Here is a 20,706-nt window from a genome sequence, read left to right on the forward strand (position 1 = left end):
GGTGAGAAGGAGGGAGCAACAGGGACCCGCACTGTCTGAAGAGGGCCAGGGGTGGACCAATGGCTGGCTTGGCTGGAGGGGAGTTCCCCGAAGAAGGTTGCTCCAGCCTGAGTCCCCATCCACAGTCTTCCCCAATCTAGCAGACTCAGCGTCCAGACGCTGCTGTGGATGACATTTTCACCCAGTGGTGGGAGGGCAACATGGTGGCCATTCACCTGTGGCTGGACAACACGGAGAACAGCCTCAACCAGGAGATGATCATGGCTTCTCTCCCTTGCCCTGGGCCTGCCAAGAGGGCTGTTGTACTGTGGTTGAGATGCTGATCATGTGGGGAACATGAGTCAATGTGATGAACTGTGGTGATGACACCCCCTAGCACCTGGCAGCCAGTCAGACACTGTGATATTGTGCAGAAGCTGCAGCAGTGTAAAGCTGACATCAATGCAGTGAATGAACATGGAAATGTGCCCCTGCATTATGCCTGTTTTTTGGGCCAACATCAGGTTTCAGAGGACCTGGTGGCTAATGGGGCCCTTGTCAGCATTTATAACAGGTATGAAGAGATGTCCAAGGACAAAGCCAAGGACCCCTAAGAGATCTACTCTGAGAGCAGGCAGAGAAGATGGGCCACAACTTTAACCATATTCCATACAAGGACACATTTTGCAAGAGAACCACCCGCACTTGGCCCCAAAATGGGACTCTGCACAAACATGCTGGCACTGACTTCAAACAGCTCAACCTTCTGGCAAAATTCAATGACTATCACTCTGGAGAGCTATGCAAGGGCTATTGACAGGTCAATGACATCGTCATGAAGATGCTAAAGGTTTGAAACTGGAGTACAAGGAAGAGCAGGGACTTCGATGAGGAATGGCCCCATCTCAGGATTTTCTCATATCCAAATGTTCTCCCTGTGCTAGGTGCCTCTCAGTCTCCACCTTCTCCTCACCACAGCCTCACACACAGGATCCCTGTACAATGTATTACATGAAGGCAGCAATTCCCTTGTGGACCAGAGCCAGGCTGTAGAGTTTACATTGGACACGGCAAGGGGCATGGCCTTCCTACACACATTAGAGCCCCTCATCCCACAACATGCACTCAATAGCCATAGTGTAATGACTGATGAGGGCATGACTGCCCAAATCAACATGGCCAATGTCAAGTTCTCCTTGCAATGCTCTGGGTGCATGTATGCACCTGCCTAGATGGCCCCTGAGCTCTGCAGAATCCTGAAGATACATACAGATGCTCGGCAGGCATGAAGAGTTTTGCAGTGCTTCTGTGGGAACTGGTGACATGGGAGGTGCCCTTGGCTGACCTCTCCAACATGGAGATTCAAATGCAGGTGGCACTGGAGGGCCTTCGGCCTACCATCTCACTAGGCATTCCTCCCATGTATATAAGCTCATGAAGATCTGCATGAATGAAGACCCACTAAGTAGCCCAAGTTTGACATGATTGTGCTTATCCTGGAGAAGATGCAGGACAAGTAGAGCTGGAAAGCTCTTGCCGAAAGACCAGAGGCATCAGGATGCAGTTAGAAGAGTATGTCTCCCCAAAGCAGCAGGCTTCTGTCATGGTACTAGTCCAGCCATGGGACCCATCTCCTTCCCCCATCTCTACCACTGCAGCCCCCAAAGCGGCTAGATTCAGAGCTTTGTCACTTGCCACACGGTATCTCCCAGCATGGGAGGGACCAGCCCTGCCTGTCACAATAAAGATTATTATGGAAAAAAAAAAGATTTGAAGCGGTCCTCAGTGAAAGACATCTGTACAGAAAAAAGAAATAAGAATTAAAAGTTTCAAGGCAAAGGGGAGACCAAAAAAAGGGTGATTAAATATGATGCAAAAGAATGAAATAATACCATAACATACTAGGTGTTGTTGAAACACAGAACAGGAAACATTTCCTTCAAGATAGGAAAAGATGAGGGAAGATTTCTTAGAATAGGTGGGATTTGAATTTGAATTTGATGGACAAGAAATGAATATAAATTAATAAAGACATATCAGGTCAAGGGAAAAGCTATAAAATCACAAAATTTTTGCAGAATGAGTATTTTTGTGATGTTAGTGTACATGGGAGGGATGTTGGTAAAGACAAAGCTAAGAGAGACCGAATGGAATCACATATTGGAAAATCTTGGACTACGTGTTAAGCAATTTAGGGAAAAGGAGAAATAGGAAAATTTTGAGAAGGGTATGACATGAGAATTTAGGCAGCTTTAAAGCAAAAGGAACCAGATGAGGAAAGAAGAATTACATAATTACCGTAACAATACAGGTAAGAAAAGATGGCAATCAGAACTAGGTCAGCGGCGATATTCTTTAAGAAAAGGAGCTGCTTTTTTAATATATATATTTCCTAGACCTAACAAACAGCCTTGCATAAAATTAGTGCTTAAAGATGATTTATTGATAGAAAGGATATAATTGTAAGTAATTCCTTCCTATCCCAGTGCATGATAGAACTCACCTCATGATGTTATGAATTAACTTTTAATCTCTTCATATTTTTAGGAATAAGGATTGATTCTTGGAAAATATGAATATGTTAACTTGTATACATTAAAAGAATTGGGTTGCCAGTAAGAATTTGAATAAAAAATTTAGATTGTTAACTCAAAAAGCTGAAAGTATCATAGAGAAGTAATTTACTCTAGTTACTTGATTTTTAGAAAGACAAATTATCCAAAGGAATAATGTCAATAATAAAAAATATTCCAATAAATGAAGATTATTGGCCTCATTTCTTGCTTAATAAAAGAAATGTAGGAATCACATTATTGAATAATTGATTGTAAAAAAATTTTTTTGAGTAAATCATATAATCCTATTTCCTTTTCTAGTTTCCTTTTATCTATTTTTCCCTATTCTATATATTATTAAACAAACAAACTTTGTGGTCCAGAGTATCCACGTATTTATTTTGAGCTCCATTCTCAAGGCTGAATTATCTCACTGTTAGATGTTTGAATTGCAAGATTATCCTTTGGAATTCCAAAACCTACCTTAGAGCTGCCATCCAGATCTTACCTCATGGTTTGGATGATTTCCTTTATCTGCCTCCTTACTGCCAATATCTCCCATTTGTCCATTGTAGATAACAGCAAGTGGGATTTTAGTGGGATATTGGTGAATAGGAGCTGTCACAAAGAATTTAAACAGTTCAGCACTCCTGAAATGTAGTATTTCCTCCCTCTTCCTAGTTCTTATTATCTGTACTTCCCACATTCACACACTGGCAAATGGGGCCCAAATGTGAAGTAGGTTGTCTCTGTTTCCTATGAAGCGTAGAAATTGCAGGAATATCATGTACAATCCTTCTAACGCTCTCAGCATAATCTCTTCAACCAAGAACTCCTGAGAGCTTATTGTTTAAGAAAACTATGTAACTCCATGTTTATTTATTTTCACCCTCTTATTATCTCTTCTAATTTCATTTTTCTTTCTGATTTTTGTCAAGGTTGTGGCTTTAAATTATTAAACTTCTGCTACAAGAAGCTCTTTAGAATAAAGATCAAAGGCAAATTTGAAGAAGCCTAACATTGAACTGTCTCTTCAGTAGGGAACACAATGTGTTGTAACAGTAACATTGTATATATGGAAATAATTAATTACATTTAAAATGAGAAGTGGGAAATCCCTTGTCAATGAAAACCTGAACTTGCATATTAAGTTCTTAGGAGGCTCATGGAGATTATTAATCAAAGCAATGTGTTTTCATCATTCTTTAAAAAATAAACAGAACTCTTAAGCTGAAGTATTCTTCTAAAAAAAATAAGGCTCAATTGCTTTGTCATCATTATCTGAAAGCCACCATTAATATCTAGGTTTGTTTGGAATAAAAGATGAATGTTGCATTTTTTTGAGAAACATAGTTTCTCAATGAAAGGTCCTTTGAAACTCCAGAAGTTAAGGCTGACTTTAATAGTCCTGCAACAGATCTGTCTGTCCTAAAGGAAGCTGTAACCACAGAGAGAGGCAGACATCCCTCTCATTTTTAAACTCCAATACCATTGGGTGCCTGAGTTGCTCAGTGGGTTAAGCCTCTGCCTTCAGCTTAGGCCATGATCTTGGGGTCCTGGGATCGAGTCCTGCATTGGGTTCTCTGCTCAGTGGGGAGCCTGCCTCCCCTGTCTCTCTGCCTGCTTCTCTGCCTGCTTGTGACCTGTCAAATAAATAAATAAAATCTTAAAAAAAATAAAAAAATTAACTCCAGCATCATGAAATTATAAAAAAACAAAAGTAAAGTTATTTTACATTCAAGAACTTGATATAAAGACATACTCAAGAATACATGTAGTATATTTTATTTTGAACTATAATTATAAAAGGATAAAGAGTTCATATACTGGGTATGTCAGTGTTACCTATTTTCTCCTGGTTTCTTTCAAGGGATTCATAAATAAGAACAAGACCAAGTGGTCTCTCAAAACGGAGGTTTTATATTCATCTATGGAGAATTGAAAGCAACAGGAATTTTAATCCAGGAAATAGCTTAATGTTATGGCAAGTGTTGCCAAATGCAAGAGATAATGCTACCAAGTTCCTCATTGTCTGGTTTTCTCCCTTATCTAATTAAATACCAGCCAGATTTTGGGAAAAATAATTCTCAAAATACAGTGGCCCTCTGTCTTGCTACATTTCCTTTTTGGATTGAATTTTCCTTTGTATTTAATTACAAATAGGACTGTTTAAATTATTACATCTCAAGGAAAGACTAATAAGATGTGTTTGTTCAATTAGACTGAAAATTACTTTGAAATGTTCAGGAAATAGAGCAATAAAATCAGTTTTCAATCTAATCAAATTAAAATAAACATCACCTAATATAGACTATAGAAAAACTTATTTATTCAAAGATTGCAAAAAAGAAACATTTATTTAAAATTACTTTGCCATGATTATTTGAGAGCCACCATTAATGTTTAAGTTTATTTTGGATAAAAGATAAATGCTACATAATTTCTGGAAAATGCATTTTCAAAAGACCTTTTTGGGACACTTTCATGATAGATTTTTATTTACTTTATTTTTATTTGCTTATATATGTGTATATAGATGTATTTGGAGATTTATATGTATATATGTATATTCGCATACATATATGTATACATATATATGTACACATATAGGTATATTTTTTATTTGCTTATATGTATATATGTGTGTATATATGAGTCACATGTGAAAGAATAAAGCCCATTTGTGCTCACAAAGATTAGAAAAATGTTCTGATAGGTATAGATGAATATATTTACTGATGAAAGGAATTTCATTAAAATCTATGATTTGTCTATGATTTATGACAAATGCATAATAGATAGTCAACGGATAACAAACTCAATGCTCTTAATATTTATAATTTGGTGTTTTAAAAATTTCACCAGAGGAAGAATTTCATATACATCAGTTTAAGTTAATTGGCACTCTCCTCTGTGTTACTACAGCATCCTTATGTTCAAATTTTGCTTTTAATTTTTGCTTAAATCCCCATTTGCAATACTTCAGATGTTTTCTCCTAACTTTCTGTTATCTTTTCCATGAAAGCTATGAATATTACTAAGTAATATTGACATTTGTGGGCTTTGTTATTTATTTATATTCATATTTAAATGTTTAGATGCCATTCAATTAATTTTCACATTGGTTGTTTTAGAGTTTCCCAAATGCCAAACTTAATCTCGTGGAATAGAACATATTTTAGTTTGGCCTTCTGTCCTTAGCCCATTCCTATTTTCCTCAAAATTACAGTGATACTCGTTTTTTAATCCTTCCTGACTTCTGAAGGATGATCTAGCTCTCATACTTTCTCATTCACCCACTGCCTCTCCTGGTCTCTCTTCTGCCTTTAAAATCGCACAAATCTCGATTCAGATTAAAAATGCCTTTGATTTAAAGATAGTTTCCGTTGTGTTTTTCTCTTTTCTTAGTATCTCCAACTTCTAGGAAGAATAATCTACAAACTGAGATATCCTTTACTTATACCATTCCCTCTTTGATCTCTAATGTTAATTTTGTGCATGTAACTGTGTCCAAATTGCTTTTCTCACCAATTTTAGAGTTTTTGTCTCAATTTTTACTTTTTTAAGTTCTCTGACTTAGGCAACAATATGCTCTCATGGTTCTCTTCCAATTCCTGTGAAGAGAAACTTCTACTTTATTTTTCTTACCTTCTCCGATATTAAATGTAAACTGATATTTGATACTCTACAAAGGTTAATCTTTAGACCTATACCTTTTATAAATTTTCTGTTTTAGATAATTCAATCATTATCATGGAATTAATATGTATTTTTAGCTCTCAAATTTCTTTTGCAATATGGCCAGTGTTTCATCTGCCAAAATTATCGTTTGTGATATATTTCTTTATTTAGGAAATCTAAGATTATTAAATTAAGAAATCCATGTAAAACAAAGAAAATTTGGTGAGATGCATGCTAACAAGAATGATGGGTCGTTTACAATAGTGACAACAGACCTTACAGAAAAAAAAATACAAAGCTAAATGTCATCTTCACTTCTATATCAAAATAAATTCCAGATACATCAAGGATTTGAATGTAAAAATGAATCCAAGATTTCTAAAAGCAAAAGCTGGATAAATTTATTTGTGATTTTAGTAAACAAACTCAGAAGAATGACAAGATATATGGTAAATAAAGCACCATTTGTCTTACAAAAAGCATACAAGGAGATATGAAAATCAGTGTTTTACAAATAATAAGAAAATAAAAAGGAACCAAGCATATGTATAGTCAGTATACCGAAAAAGAAATATAAACACAAATGATAAATGAATACATATGAAAAAATGTTCAACTCACAACTAAATAAATGAGATACTATTTTTTAAATCTATCATAAGTAATACCTAGTCCTGACAAAGTTGTGTATGTGCTATGGAGAGAGAAATCTGGGGGAGTAATTTAAAGGTACCTGTAAAAATTTTAAATGTGCATCATTTTGATATAATAGTTGCACTACTAGGTGCTTAACTATAAATATATATACAAACATATATCAAGATACATCTATAAAGGTTGAAATAGCAAAAAGATGCATAAATTTTCACCAAAAGAGCATCAGTGAAAGTGTCTATTATATGTGTATGATAATATCTAATCTAAATAAAGTACATTTTCTAATATAAAAAGTACTCAAATTTATTGTTAGATTAACAAACAAGATATAGAATCACATGTATTAGTTTGAGTCATAAAATTGCTGGTCAATATTTAGCACTTTTATATGGCTCAAATTAATATACTTCTATGTGTAATAAAATGTAAGATAACATAAAAATTCTTAAAATGGTTATCATTGGAAGAGAAAATATGTGCAGGTTTGGGATGGGGGTTTTACTTATTATTTGTTAAATTTTCTAATTTTATGGATTTTTTACTTTCATTTTAACAAATCTGTATGGATTGCCTGAGTTATGAGTTTATGAATAATTTTGTTGTTTTCCTTTATAACTTTGTTTGTATATATGTTTGTAGTATTAAGTATTACTTTAAAAATAATTTTTGCTACTAGAAAACTATCATGGCCCCTGGAATTACAAACCATGTATTCTGTAGAATATTCACGTTGAATACTGACTCTTCTACAAAAAGATTTGCTAGCAAGCTTTACTAGTGCATTTAAATATCATTTTATTGTCATTAAACATATTTAAAAGAAATGCCCATTAAAATAAGTATTTTCTAGCTTGTTTATTTTTAAACCCTTTAATTTATTTATTTTTAATAATTAATAATTAATTATTTAACTATTTATTTAATTATTTATTATTTAATTATAATTAATTTTTTAATTAATTTATTTTTAAACCCTTTAATTATCTGGTTTATTGGGAAAGAAATAGCTTTATTAAAAAGTAAATGTTAAAATATCCATTAAAATTACAGATGAATTTGAATTGATGTATTAATACAAAAGAATTTTCCACTGCATAATAGTTTTAAAAAGGATATGGGATATGGAGAGAATGCATTATTCATATCAGGGAAGTATAACTCCATACCATAGACTTTTCTTATCTGTTTAGCTAAACACTCAATTATAAATACTTGAAAGTTAACTATCACTATCCCTACTTAACACACAATTACTATTTAAGTGTATAAAATCTATTAATGCTATAATCAATTTATCATTATATCAGAATTGATACAAATCAATAATTTTGTATGTTTTGGCTAAAGATGAATTAGGGTATGGTGACAGTCTGCCTAAAGCAACAGAATATTTTTATAAATACATCTTAATTGGTAGCCTTTCTATCCAGAGTTTTACTTAACAAGTCATATAGAAGAGAGCTGATTGGGATGCCTTGGTGGCTCAGTTGGTTAAAATGTCTGCCTTCAGCTCAGGTCATGATCACAGTGTTCTGGGATTGAGTCCTACATTGGGCTCTTTGCTCAGGGGGGCACCTGTTTCTCCCTCTGCCTGCTGCTCCCCTTGCTTGTGCTCTCTCTTGCTCTCTTAAACAAACAAACAAACAAACAAATAAATAGAAAAGAGCTGGTGAATATAAAAACTTCTCATTTTTGGTCAGAAAGAGGTTCTATATTACTTGGATCACATCTGTTAGGGTCTGAATTATGTCTTCCAAAATTCATATGTAGAAACCCTAACTGCGAATATGAGAAGCACACTCAGACACAATAGCAAACACTCCAAGTGATGTATACACTGAAGTATGACTTTTATCTTGGTAAATTTTTTACCATTTTTAAGTTAATGAAGCAACTGGTCCTTTTAAAGTTAAGCAGACACTATGTCCTTAAAGGTATACATAACATTCTCTAACCCCTTTTATAACTAACTGTAATTATACAAAATATAGGAAATTCTTATAAGATTCTCAGAAGTAATAACCATAGTGTCCTTCATGTGGATTCAGCATTTTTTCCTGAGCTCTTCCGTAGTTGTGTTGAAGTATTAAAATATGTATACATGCACTTGGGGGGGAAAAAAGGACTGTTATATGCAAAGACAGAAAATTGAAGATACTCTAATTATCTTCCTATTCCTTTCCAAGAACACTATATCTGATGGTTCATCACTTCTGAGAGACCCAAGAGTAAAAGCACCAGATACTTTAAAAGAGCTGTGGTATATTCTCCAGGCACCAAAAGGATTTATTACATGCAAATTTCCATTAGTGCTAATGGAGTTATTATAGGTGATTCATACTTTAAAGATAAAAAACAAAAAGCTGGTTTCATTTTGTCCACTTTGAGTGAATCTCTCCTTTTGTTTTGCAAAATTCATGGGAAAAGATGAGAAATAAATATCAACAACCCAAATATAAAAAAAAATACTATATGTTAAATGATGCTCTTTATGGTTGATCAATTTCAAATACTAATGTTTAGATTCTCAACATATGCCACTGGCACTCCTTTCTCATTTATCCCAGTGTGTAATCAGGCAATAAAGACCAATTTTAATATGAGGTTGATATGCTGCCATTACCAGTCATAAATATATGACAAAGCCATATAAAAAGGAGTTTTTCATTGTTACTTTAATTTCAAGTATAATTAAAAGCAGATTATTAACTAGCAATCATATTTCTTTGCAATCATATTTATTGGAAACATTCAACATACTAAATTAGATTGAGATAAGAGCTTTCATCTCTTCTTTGAGAAAAATGTGATAAGGTAGAAAAACAATGTAAGTAGACATGAATGCAGCTGTTCTTACCCTTTTCCCCCTGTATTGCCTGCTATCCAATGGCCCTCCCCTTTAAGTCAGGTAAGATCTCTTAAGCTTCATCTTAATGCTGAAATTCTGTGGCTTTATAATGAAATAATCCTGAAGATGGAGTCTGAAATGCTAGAAAATCTATTGCACGTAGATTTATTTTTTTTATTTTATTTTATTTTATTTTATTTTATTTTATTTTATTTTATTTTATTTCTTTTCAGTGTTCCAGAATTCATTGTTTATGCACCACACCCAGTGCTCTATGCAATACATGCCCTCCTTAATACCCACTGGCAGGCTCACCCAATCCCCCACCATCCTCCCTTCCAAAACCTTCAGTTTGTTTCTCAGAGTCCACAGTCTCTCATGTTTTGTCTCCCCCTCCAATTTCCCCCATCTCACTTTTCATTTCCTTCTCCACATGTCCTCCATGTTATTCCTTATGCTCCACAAGTAAGTGAAACCATATTATACTTGACTCTCTCTGCTTGACTTATTTCACTCAATGTAATCTCCTCCAGTCCCATCCATGTTGATATAAAAGTTCAGTATTCACCCTTTCTAATAGAGGCATATTACTGCATTGTATATTCAACGGACGAATGGATAAAGAAGATATGGTGGACCATATCTTCTTTATCCATTCGTCCGTTGAAGGGTATCTTGGTTCTTTCCACAGTTTGGTGACTGTGGCCATTGCTGCCATGAACATTGGGGTACAGATGGCCCTTCTTTTCACTACATCTGTGTCTTTGGGGTAGACACAAGAAGTGCAATTGCAGGGTCATAGGGTAGCTCTATTTTTAATTCTTAAGGAATCTCCACACTGTTTTCCAAAGTGGCTGCACCAACTTGCATTCCCACCAATAGTGTAAGGGGGTTCTCTTTCTCCACATCCTCTCCAACACTTGTTGTTTCTCATCTTGTTGACTTTGGCCATTTTAACTGGTGTAAGGTGGTATCTCAATGTGGTTTTGGTTTGAATCTCCCTGATGGCTAATGATGATGAAGAATATTTTTTTCATGTGTCTGTTAGCCACTTGTATATCTTCTTTGGAGAAGTGCCTGTTCATGTCTTCTGCCCATTTTTTGACACAATTATCTGTTTTTTGAGTGTTGAGTTTGAGGAGTTCTTTATAGATCTTGGATATCAGCCCTTTGTCTGTAGTGTCATTTGCAAATATCTTCTCCCATTCCATGGGTTGCCTCTTTGTTTTGTTGACTGTTTCCTTTGCTGTGCAGAAGCTTTTGATCTTGATGAAACCATAAAAGTTCATTTTTGCTTTTGTTTCCTTTGCCTTTGGAGACATATCTTGAAAGAAGTTGCTGTGGCCAATGTCAAAGAGGTTACTGCCTATGTTCTCCTCTAGGATTTTGATAGATTCCTGCTTCACGTTGAGGTCTTTTATCCATTTCGAGTTTATCTTTGTGTATGGTGTAAGAGAATGGTCAAGTTTCATTCTTCTACACATAGCTGTCCAATTTTCCCAGCACCATTTATTGAAGAGACTGTCTTTTTTCCACTGGATATTTTTTTCCTGCTTTGTTGAAGATTATTTGACCATAGAGTTGAGGGTCTGTATCTGGGCTCTCTACTCTGTTCCATTGGTCTATGAGTCTGTTTTTGTGTCAGTACCATGCTGTCTTGGTGATCACAGCTCTGTAGTAAAGCTTGAAATCAGGCAACATGATGCTCCCAGATTTGTTTTTCTTTTTCAATATTTCCTTGGCAATTCGGCGTCTTTTCTCATTCCATAAAAATTTTAGGATTGTTTGTTCCAGCACTTTGAAAAATGCCGGTGGAATTTTGATTGGGATGGTATTGAAAGCATAGATGGCTCTAAGCAGTATAGACATTTTAACAATGTTTATTCTTCCAATCCATGAGCATGGAATGGTCTTCCATCTTTTTGTGTCTTCTTCAGTTTCGTTCACAAGTGTTCTGTAGTTCATTGAGTACAGATCCTTTATCTCTTTGGTTAGGCTTATTCCCAGGTATCTTATGATTCTTGGTGCTATAGTAAATGGAATCTATTCTCTAATTTCCCTTTCTATATTTTCATTGTTAGTGTATAAGAGAGCAACTGATTTCTGTACACAGATTTACTTTTAAGGTCAGTTTAAACATGTATCCTCTGGATTACGCTTACCGATTCTGATGACTCATTCCCATTCTAGTTTTTTTTTTTTTTTTAATTTTTTCTCACATATACTAGGCTACATTCTCTATTATTTTATTATGTGATCTCACAGAATGGAACTCATTCCCATTTATGTTGTTTCAGTGAATATTTCAATCTCAGGAATAAACAAATCTCTGGGATTTTTGCTCATATAATGGCATAATGCCAGGTTTACAGTTTTGCTGAGGAGCTTACACATGGCCTTTGTCTATGTGCAAATGAGCAGAGAAGCTTTTCAGAAAACCAATCATTTTCACAGACTGCAACTTCCAATATTTCATAACAAATCTTAAGTAATGGTTCAAAATGCACGCTGATCTTGATGACATATGCAAAGATGAGTAAAATCAATTTTAGCATTACAGGTGCGGTTTGCAGTTTCAGATCAGTAGCTGGTGCAGCAAGCAGATGTGGCTTTTTGCAAATTTTCTGCTCTGAGCCCAGCATTTGCGATTTAACCGTGTAGTTTCAAGGGATGTTCATAAACAGTCAAAGAAAGAATTTTAGAGATAAACAGAAAAGAAATAATGTGTGTTCAATAAAAAAAAAGTTAACTTGGTTTTCAAGTGTGAAGATTAAAATGCCCAGTAAGGACTGAAATACACTTGTGGTTTTGGCTTGAAAATGCATGATGCACTTACAGGTTTTATCAATATTTATATTTGTATACTGATGGTGACTGAAATGAAGTCCTTATTAGAAATAATAATGCAATTCAACAAATATTGCAATTCAACAAATAATGCAATTCAACAAATATTTCTGAGTATGTTTTATTCTCCAGATACTGTGCTAAGCATATAAAGATGATTGACAAGGTACCTGCCTTTAAAAAGTTCATGGTTAAGAGTGAAGTGGAAGACAGACATAATCACACAAATAGATGCTGTGTGTATCCAATGCATGCAAGCATGTGTGTATGTGAGTCTGTATATATGTACTTAAAAAACAAAGCACAGGAAGTATGCTAATAAAATGAACTAGAAACCTTAAAAAGAAAGAAATAAAGAAAGAAAGAAAGTTGGGAGTCAAAGGTGATAACCTGAATAAAACTTTGCTGTTTTATAGGATACAACTGACAATTCTACCCTTCTTGAAAACTTTCTTTTCTTACTTTTGGCAGCAGCACAACTCACTGGCTACTCCTTTCAGACTCCTTCCCCATCTATATTACTTCTATACATAGTGTAAATGTTGGAGAACTTCAGGAGTGAATCTTAGTATGTCTTTCTTCTCCCATCCTTGGTTTTAATTGCCATCCATATTCTGATGACTCCTAAAGTTTTGTCTCCATGCTAGTCTTCTCCTGTTAGATCCAGGTTGGTATATCCTACTGTCTACTTGATAGCTTTACATGGTGTTTATATTAGCATCCCAAGTATATTAAAAATATTGGTTTGAAAAAATTCCTTCCTCTTGGCAGCAAACATTGTTATACCCAAATTTCCCTATTCTCAGAGAATAGTCCTAGCCCTCACCATGTCTACAAACTCCAAACTGTAGGAGTAGTCATTGATCTATCCTTTCCTCCATTCCTCAAATCCAGCTTAGCATCAAATGTGGTAGTCTTTCCAACCAGAATATCATATCCACTTGCCTTAATTGTCTTTGCCACTATCAATGTTTCAGCTAAATCATCAATTCACCAAAACCTTGTTTGTTTTTAACAAATTAGTGTAAAATCAATTGTCTAAAAACCAATTCATAAAAATGCAAGTTCCCTCAGACACATCTATATTAAATATTTATATAGTTTTTCATCATATTGTGGAGACATGGATTATTTAATGAGATTTTCAGGATTTTAAAATAATCTTTAAGATGAGTTGATCCATAATAGTCTTAATACTGTTACATATTACTTACTGTAGTTGTTTTGCAGTGAGTGTTTTGGCAAAATTTATTTAAATGTCTATTTTAAGAGTGATTCACAATTTAGTCCTTAAGGAATTCTCAAATATTAACTTGTTTGAGTTTATTGATGAATTTGTGACTCTCAATTTATTGGGAGATAGAAACTCACTCATTTTAAAGTACCAATATTGAATATATGCCCAAAACTTGTCACTGAAAATGTGTAAGATAGTCTCGTTTTCAACAAGGAAATAGTAAAACAATCAGGAATACACTAGATTTTGGCTTGCCAGAGTGAAATCACTCATAATAAATCTAAAATAAACTGAATTAAAACTTAAATTCCTTGACTAAAACATTTTAGGAATTTTCAAAGTTTATTAAAACCATCCATTTCAGTCAAAATATCTCTAAACTTTATGAATAAATAACATCTTCCAGTAAATTGGTAAATTTGGCAAATTTACCACTCAGCATATTGATCATTCACCATATTTATGAATTATTTGTAGAGATTCAAGAATTTTGCAACTGACGCATATTTTCTCTTGGACAAACTGAACTAAAGCAATTCATTCATTATATCTTAATGGGAATATTAAAAATCTTTCTAACTAGTCTTCCTCTTTTTGTTCTCACGCATCCTATCAATCTTCTCTATTCGCAGCAGCCAGAGACCATTTCACTTTGAAATGCTATCATGATCATATCACTGCCTATTTAAAGTCTATTAATGGAGTCCCAATTTACACAGTAAAATCTAATCTGCCTGGCAGAAGCCTAATATCCCCTGAGTGATCTGACTCCTGACTCAGTCTCCAGCTTCTTCTCAGGCCACTCTTTTTCTGTTTAACCACATTTCAGCACCTGGAGCTCTATTTGAATCAAGAAAAGAAAAAAATGCTTTCTCTTTAGGGTCCTTGTATTATTCTTTCTGCTAGAAATTTTCTTTTCCTGGTTCTTCACTCAGCTGGCTCCTTTTAACCTAAAATATAACTCCCTTCAGCAGTCGTTGCCTAAACGTGTATTTGTGAAAAACTGTCTCTATTATTCTCTATCATAGCAATTTATTCTTTTCCTTTCTAATTCTACTTCCTTCTAGATTTCTTTTCTTTGTGCACTAAGTGATGCCCCCCTTATTGTCTATTGAACTCCCTAAATTTCATAAGGAAAAGGATCTGTCTGTCTAGTTCAACATTGCATCACTCCTGGGCTTAGCACAGGGTAAGTGCCCTCTGGATATTTGTTATTCTATAAAATAAAAACAATAATATGAGGCTTGGGGCAATAAAAATAAATGGAAATGGATTATTTCCTAGAAAAAATAATGGAATCTGGAATATATCATATCAAACCAATATGTTCAATAGCAAGATAAAAATTCCTAGCAGATTATTAAATGAGTGATTTGTTAAAGAATACAAAAGTAATACTGAACCACCATCCCCACTAAAAGGAATCATGTAAAAATTAAATTGACTTACTCTATCATGATTGGGTCTTTATACTAATAGATGAATTTGACTGCTCTATAAACAGTATGTTGTTATTTTAGTTTACATTCAGCAAAATTCTAAATGTATTGTGGATAAGGTGGAGAAATAGACACCAGATTATAAGCATATGACTAATGGTTATTTGAGCAATTGTCTCAAAAAAAATGAGTATTTATCAATTAAATGTTGTCAACCTGGAGAAACTGCTCTAAGGCTATGCCATAGGATTCCATATTAGCTTTATTCTACTTAACTTTTTAAAAAGTCAAGGTATTTCTAAAGATATATAAAGCATTCAGTCAATGTTACAAAGCAGGAAGGATTGCTAAAATATCTGATGACAGGATCAGAATAAAAGTATGTGAAATTAGGCTAGAATATTAAGCTAAAACAAGGCAGATAAGGTTTATTAAGAATAAATATAGGGGCTCCTGGGTGGCTCAGTATGTTAGGCATCTGGCTTCAGAACCCTGCATCAAGCTGTCTGCTCAGTGGGGAGCCTTCTTCTCCCTCTCCCTCTGCCTGCTGTCCTGCCTTTTTATGTGCACATGCGCTCTCTCGCTCTCTGTCAAATGAATAAATAAAATCTCTTCAAGGAGAATATAAAATTTTGTATTTACATTTTCAATTTAAAAACAAAGGTATTAGTTCTTTAGGAGTGACAGGTAGGACCCTTCAGTGGAACTCAAGCTTAACCAAAAGTCACCCTCCTGTGTGTGTGTGTGTGTGCGTGTGTGTGTATGTGTGTGTGTGTGTTTAAGATTTATTTATTTATTTTAGGGGGCAAGGGCAGAGGGTGAGAATCTCCAAGCAGACTCCCCATTGAGCATGGAGGCTGAGGTGGGGTTTGAGCCTGACACTGGGCTGGACCCCATTACCCATGAGATCATGACCTGAGCTTAAACCAAGAGCCCCACACTTAACCAACTGAGGCATCCAGGTGCCCCACCTTCTTGTGGTTTAAGGATGAAAGTAGAATTTGGAAAAAAAAGTTCTAGTAATAGAAACGTATTATCCAGACAGAGAAAGAGATTAGTTCCATTCTAATATTCACTGGTCCAATACTTAAGGTATAGTAAATCTAATTCTGGGGCCCACGTTTTATATATGAAATTAAGAAACAAATGCTTACCTAGTAAAAATGCCTGGAAACTGTTATTTAAGCAAAAGTTACATAAAACTATAAAGAGTAAGCAGGCAAGTAATATAAAGATTGGAGGATTGATAATCTTTGTGTTTTTTTCTAATAGTTAATTTTCCTGATTTTATTCTAGCTAAAAAGTACTTTTTAAAATTTAAGGAAAGAAATAATATAAACAATGGTTCCATAGGTAATGGGAGTCTTGTAATGATAAAAGCTGTCATTTTTAAGCTCTTAGGTGCCATGCCCTATAAAAGGTGGCTTGCATGTATTATCTTAGATCACTTACATAGACTATCTTGGGAAAATGGATTTATTGTCCTTATATAATTAGCAAATTAAGGTACAAAAAATTAATTTTTCCCAAAGTTCATATTAACAAAGTAGAAATATTGGAATTTGAGCCCAAATCTATTGAACCCACTAGTCCTACTCTTTCCAATATAACAGTTATCTTTATCAGCTTATTTACATTTTTTGTATTTTATGTCCATTATAATGATTACAAATTACTCTCATGTGGAATGTGTTTAAGCTAAAACAATAAATATTCTGAATGCATTGAGTTATGTTGAGAACATAGAAGTAAAAGTAGAAAATGGCTGGCTTGTAACAAAGGAAAATAAATTTTTTTTAAAGATTTCATTTATTTATTTGACAGACAGAGATCACAAGTGAGCAGAGAGGCAGGCAGAGAGAGAGAGGAAGAAGCAGGTTCCCTGCTGAGCAGAGACCCCAATGCGGGGCTCGATCCCAGTACCCTGGGATCATGAGCTGAGCCGAAGGCAGAGGTTTAACCCACTGAGCCACCCAGGTGCCCCCAATTTTTTTTTTTTTTTTAAGATTTTATTTATTTATCTGACAGACAGAGATCACAGGTAGGCAGAGAGGCAGGCAGAGAGAGAGGAAGAAGCAGGTTCCCTGCTGAGCAGAGACCCCGATGCGGGACTCGATCCCAGGACCCTGGGATCATGACCTGAGCGGAAGACAGAGGCTTTAACCCACTGAGCCACCCACGCACCCCACAAAGGAAAATTTTTGAGGAAGAAAAGCATTTTTCTCATAAAATGCTTATATTTATTCACCTCAATTTCATACATTGACTTTAGTGACTAGGAGAATATTTTCTGTCTCTAAAGTAAAACAAATATGGTTTTAGGTAATTGGCAGAAAACAGTTTCAACTTTAGAATACGTGACATTGGGACGCCTGGGTGGCTCAGTTGGTTAAGCGGCTGCCTTCGGCTCAGGTCATGATCCCAGCGTCCTGGGATCGAGTCCCACATCGGGCTCCTTGCTCCGCAGGGAGCCTGCTTCTCCCTCTGCCACTCTGTCTGCCTGTGCTCGCTCTCTCTCTCTCTGACAAATAAATAAATAAAATCTTTAAAAAAAAAAAAAAGAATACGTGACATCCTCAGAAATCCATGAAATAGTCCTCTACAACTGCTAAGTTAACAATTCACATGTGTTATTTTACAGCTTAAAATTTTTATCATAATTTTCTCCCATTTGAAAAAAAAAAAAAAAGAGAAAGAGAGACAGAGACAGAGACAAACCAAGAAACAGACTCTTAACTATTGAGAACACACTGACCATTGTGTGTGTGTTGGGGGGTGTGTGTGTGTGAAACAGGCCTTGGGGATTAAAGTGCACTTGTCCTGATGAACACTAGGTGATTAAAATAAAAACTTAAGATTTTTTTTTCTCCCATTTCATTCTCACAAAATGCCTCCTCATTTTCCAGATAGCAGAGAATGAGAAAACTGGAGTGACATATTTGAGGCCACAGAGAAAGCAAGTGGTAAAATGAGATAAAATACAGTCCAGTAGGCCCAAAATAGAAGAGGTAGGGAAGCACATGTAAAATAATACAACATAATATCCATTATAAAAGCAACATTATTGACAGGAATTCATCATCAGCAAGAGTATTAATGCTGAGATTCCGAGTCTAGGAGACAGTGCTCTTGTCTAATTGAATATTCTCAAAATCCTATGTGATCATGAACTCAGAATCTGTATCATTTTTAAGACCATCTTTATTTTACTTAACTTTATTTTGCTCGCAGTTATAATCTAGGAGAAGAAATAGAACCTTACCATGTTTCTACCAGGAGTAAATTCTGTAACTGTCTTTTATACATTTGGGGATTGGTTTTGTTATAGCAAAATTGAGCTAATTTATCACCAAGGTAATGGTGAAGATGCATGTTTTATAGAAGCATGGCTTAAAACTTTAAATGAGTGAATATTATTTTACATAACAAATACCCTAACAAATGCTGTTCCTTATGACAGCTTCTGGAATTAAAATCAACCAATAATACTTGACAATATACATACCATTTTTTTTTCCAAAATTCCAGGAAAACCCTTTGCCCTGATTAACAAATGGGCTTACACGGAAATTCAAATTTATGATGCTATTATACGAAATACATTTAAATTTAACTTAAATTTTAAGGTAGCATATAAATATTTGCTAACTTCTTTCTTAACAGTTCTTCAACAGAATAAACTGTCTAGCTTATGGATTGTCCTCTCAAATTACCTATATCCAAAATCTATCATTCTTTTAGAGTTTTTATTAACCAATAATGAAGTTATACTATCTAGCCATGACCAAATTAAAGAACACAGAGACTGTAATCTTGTCTCTCTACATCTAAAACTAACCTTGTAAATTTAATTCTAAGATATTTCTGGGGTGTAACTGAGCATGAATTGGAGATAGATGTATTTGATAATAGATAAATGTCTTAGCAGATCATTTTTAAGGCTTTAATATGAATGTATAGGTGAAAATATTCGAATATATAACTTCATATAATATTTAATTATTCTATCCAGACCAATCATACCATTGTTTAGTCTGAATTGATTTCCCCTGTGTCCTCCCTATTTTCCTCTCTATTCTCTACCAATTCTCTGAGTATCTTGTAAAAAAGTTAATTTTGAATAGAAAAAATATCATAAAAAATAAATGATGATTCAAAAAATCAAAATAAATTTCTCCCCTTTCGATTCTGTACTTCTCTTTAAAAGGATCTTACTTTAATGAGTGTTTAATAATTGTTATTCAGTAATGTTAATAACTATGATGAGTCTGAAGTTCATCTAAGTGGAAACCACATCATAGCATGAGAACATAAAACCTTTTACTGGAGATGAAAAAATAAAAATTGATTATTGAATTTTACCATTTTGGCAAAATATTAAACAGCATGATATTCAGGAAATAGAGAACAAAATAAAGAATGCCAGCATGTTCCCAGAAAGCCTAGCTAACAAAATGTGACACCAGTGGAGCAAAATGCTCCTAGCCAAGCTAATAGCCCATAGAATAGTTTAGTATGCAATTTGAAATTTGACTGTGAGACCTAGATTTTCACAGATGCTGCTAAATATCAGTACTTCCACCATGTCACAATGAACAAAAGGGTAAGCCCTTAGATGAAACCAACAGCTGTGTCACCACTGAAACTCATCTTAGGTAAATAATATGTCAGATTCATGAGGGTATTAAAGCACATGCAGGGACAATGCCATTTGTTCAACTCCATGAGCTGTAGGTATATTACAAGTCTAGGGTCTGCCATTAACAAGGCAAGCCCCCATAAATCCTGAGCCAACCAAATCTTTGAGACATTCAATTCTGCTGTAGTCAAATAAAATCAGTGTAGAAATGGATTACAAAAAATGGATTACTGTTCTATGCAAAACTGAGAACAACCAAAATCACAGTAGAAAGATGAAATTCTATGAGGACATGCCTAAGCATAATTTCAAGCAACAGGGCATAGCCAATGACTGCTGGGAAACCATAGCAACAGGCAGACCAAGCTGGCATGTTAGTAATATGAGATGGAATGATTCTTGTAAACGGAGGAAGCTAAGCTGTAAGCAGGATCAAGCCTGTAAACATAAAGGAAGCATACTTTCTCTCTTACAAAAAGAGATGTAGACTTATTAGTAACAATATTCTAATAGATGTCAGCAACAATAGCACAGCCATTAAACAAGAATCACAATGGAGCATCCTATACCTTTAGAATCCATGTATCAAAAATAGAGATAATTTTGGTAATTTCATAATTTATCTCTCTTGGATGTCATTTGAGAAAAATATACTTAAATCTAAGCAATAATAAAGCAGACTAGAACAAATCCCTAACATATACCATCTAAATTTAGTGACAAAGAATTTTATTTGGTAGTCTACATTTAGAAATTGATGTTGTACAAAAAATGCTATAAATGATAGCTTTTTCAGATGGAACATGGAAATTTAAAATATTTAA

At 34.5% G+C, this 20,706-nt stretch overlaps 1 pseudogene across 1 annotated transcript; it reads left to right on the top strand.

Annotated features, from left to right (window-relative positions):
- Positions 1-563: 563 nt before the first annotated feature.
- LOC308344810 (scaffold protein ILK-like) lies at positions 564-1,499 on the top strand (annotated as a pseudogene). The gene has a single exon. The product of its transcript is annotated as a scaffold protein ILK-like (transcript).
- Positions 1,500-20,706: the final 19,207 nt, after the last annotated feature.

This window comes from Martes martes (genome assembly GCF_963455335.1).
Source record: "Martes martes genome assembly, chromosome: 6".
Lineage (NCBI taxonomy): Eukaryota > Metazoa > Chordata > Mammalia > Carnivora > Mustelidae > Martes > Martes martes.